A 3,236-nucleotide genomic window follows, 5' to 3' on the forward strand; every position below is an offset into this window, starting at 1 on the left:
CAATTCAGATTACATTAGAAACACAAGATACGATCGCCCCTCAATTCAGATTACAACGCGAGGTCACCATCTAGAGGATTACAACTTGAGGAAATTCATGTTTCCGATTTTGAGCTTCCTCGCTGGTGAGAATGTGAGATGGTGGCCTCGTGTAAACATTGCAAATGTAGTTTACAGAGATTTCTATCCTCAATCTCTCACATCTCAGCCGCAGTCAATCTGAAGCCTGACACTGCAATGCATGGCCAATCTGAAGTCTGAACCTGCAAATCAATCCTCTGGTCTGGTTCTGAATGTCTGTTGCTGCAACAGCAATGCTCCAATGCACGAGACGGTATGGATGTGTAAGAGTAAAACACTTCCAAGACAGTCATCAAAAGAGAACAAGTGCAACAATGCATCTGGGAATTAAATTGATATAGAAGGCAACATTTTTGTTCAGGACACAACGGTATCTCACCGAGGATACCTTGCCGACAATAATATTTCCTCTTCCATGGTGTACTGTCTGCTTGTGTCTAGAGTGAGTTCTCCAAATGGCATGTAATGATCCTTCTCGTATTTCCTCCTTGAAGTCGTATTATGAACCTGCTTCTTTGTGCCTTTCAAGTTTTCTAATGTCATCTCGACTTCCCTCATTGTGGGCCGATCTTCTCCATTCGGTTTTGTACACTTCACCGCTAGAGCGGCAACTTCATCGACTGCTTCACCCTCCTCGTCTATGATTTGAGGATCTATTATGTCAACCAAGATACCTTGATTGAGTAGTGATGCAAAATGTGAAACAAGACCTTCACCATCGTCAGACCGGTAGACAAACGGTTTCTTTTTAGTAAGCAGTTCTATAAGAAGAACACCGAAACTAAAAGTCAGACCGGTAGACAAACGGTTTCTGTTAGTCGAGATGTATAATAATACATGGGATCTAAGTAGCCAATTGTTCCTTGGACAGCTGTAGTCACTCCAGTCTGATCAATCTGGATGTACTTTGAAGCCCCAAAGTCAGATACCTTTGCTGTTAAATTGTCATCAAGAAGTATGTTAGATGACTTGATGTCTCTATGAAGTATTGGTGTTGAAGTAGCTGAATGTAGATAGGCTAGAGCTTTGGAAATTTCGAGAGCAATCCTCAGTCGATCATCCCATGAGAGTGATATGGTTCCTTCAACATGAAGATGATGATCAAGAGTTCCATTCGATATAAACTCATAAACCAATAACGGAACTTCAGTCTCAAGACAACACCCAAGGAGCTTGACAATATTCCTATGGTTGATTTGGGAAAGAATTGCAACCTCATTTATGAAGTCATCAATTTCTCTTTGTACTATAATTTTTTATTTCTTGATGGCAACAACTTGTAGGTCTAGAAGTCCTTTATACACAACACCGTGCCCTCCACCACCAATTTCATGAGATGGATCGAATTTGTTTGTTGCCTTCTCTAGATCCCGCAAGGAGATGATCATCCTTCCACCAATATCTGAATTCCGTGACACCAATTGCTGGAGTAGCAACCCATGATTTTGCTTGAAGAATCTTTCTTTCTTCCTTTTAGCCTTATGCAACTTGATTTTACGTGTTATGAAGGGTGCACCAAGTGCCAAGAGCAAAAAAGTTGTGCCGCCGCCAACTCCCAGCCCGATTTTCCAAACTGAAACATGTAATTAAGAGTCATTATCACAGTTATTTGGATTGATCAGCGAACAAATTCAACAGAGAAAGGGTTAGTTATTTGGATATGACTATTAACTATGTGGAAGGGTTATAAATACAGCATATCATAGTCTAGCAATACAAATATGTGACTAAAAATAAAAATTTTAATCAGGCAACTGTGCTTCTCAAGAAAGGCTGTGGCTGCTGCGGCACGCTGCCGAGGACGCGTTGCCGTGGCACGTCGTGTGGTTGATCCTCCAGTCGAGCACCGCAGGGAGCCGCCCCGAAGGAACAACCCAATCTTGGAAGGCGGGGTGGATGCTGAACTCCGAATCCACTATCCAGACCGTGGCGTCGGAGTGGGCGCCTGGCTCCCCGTTCATCCAGTGCGCCTTCAACTCATAGCCGCCGCCGCTGTGATCCTCCATGATATTGGCCTGGCAGCATCCGACGCCGGAGCAGTCCGGGGTCGAGGGAGAATACCAGAAGCTCCCGTCGTCGTCCCAGTCGCACAACGCGGCGCAGGTGCTCAGGGTTCGAGTTCGACGGCGACCTCCGGCGACGATGACCTGGACGTTGCACCCGAGTACAATCAGCTTGTTCCTCCACCCCAGAGGCCCAGAGTGTAGGGCCCCGATTCCCCGAGAGCGCTGCTCCATGTGCGGTTTGTTGTTGCTATGTTGTTGGGGTAGGTGCCATTACTGCCGGGGAAGTAGGCGAAGGTGGCGTTGATGCGCACCGCGGCGTTGGGGATGGAGATCTCGAGCACCTGCAAGGTGCCGTCGCCGAGGAAGAGCTCGGGCACGCCGGACGTGCTGTTCCTGCAGGTGACGTTGAGGCCCGGGAGGAAGCACCCGGGCTCCACGCCGAACGGGTGCGGGATGCTGATGTTGCCGCAGCGGCTGGTGCAGCCGGGCAACAACGCTACATCGTCGGTGACCGACGCCGTTGCCGCCGCCCCCAACACTGGCGGCGGCGGCAGCACCGCTGCAGCAACAGCAACCGCGAATAGCACCGATCGCGTGCTTATCATCCCCACCACCCTCCTCTCCATGGTCGCAAGCACGCCGCTGCTAGATGCCTCGATCAGTCTCTCCCCATTACTAGCTAGCTATAGCTATTAGTAGTAGGCTAGTAGCTACTACTAACTACTCCTAGATGGTAATGGCGACTGTTATTTGTTCTTCCAACACTGTTTCTTCGATGGAGCACTGTTCAGGGGTTCGTATAATGTATATCTGCCTCGCCACTATATAGTGTTGGCGTACTCTTTAGCCTCTAGTCCTCCAAACTAGCTAGCAAACCAAAGTTACGAAACAACGAGGAAACAGGTCCTGATTCGTGAATCACGTGCCTGGATTTGCCGATTTTGCATCCAGCAGTACTTTATAGCTACCGACAAGCAAGCAATGCAAGCTAATCCCCTATAATAATATACCTGCAAAGTAAGTTCAGTTCAAATTAAGCCAGCTTTGGACATCACGCTGTCACCAGAAAACACGTGGTTGTACTGTTGCACGACATGCTCATTAGCCTTTTCACCTTGTGCTATAAAAGATTCTAATGAGGACCATTGG

At 47.6% G+C, this 3,236-nt stretch overlaps 1 pseudogene; it reads right to left on the reverse strand.

The window, feature by feature from the left end:
* LOC120713510 lies at nucleotides 1-2,862 on the reverse strand (annotated as a pseudogene).
* Nucleotides 2,863-3,236: the final 374 nt, after the last annotated feature.

The sequence above is a fragment of the Panicum virgatum genome, chromosome 6K (assembly GCF_016808335.1).
Source record: "Panicum virgatum strain AP13 chromosome 6K, P.virgatum_v5, whole genome shotgun sequence".
Classification (NCBI taxonomy): Eukaryota; Viridiplantae; Streptophyta; class Magnoliopsida; order Poales; family Poaceae; genus Panicum; species Panicum virgatum.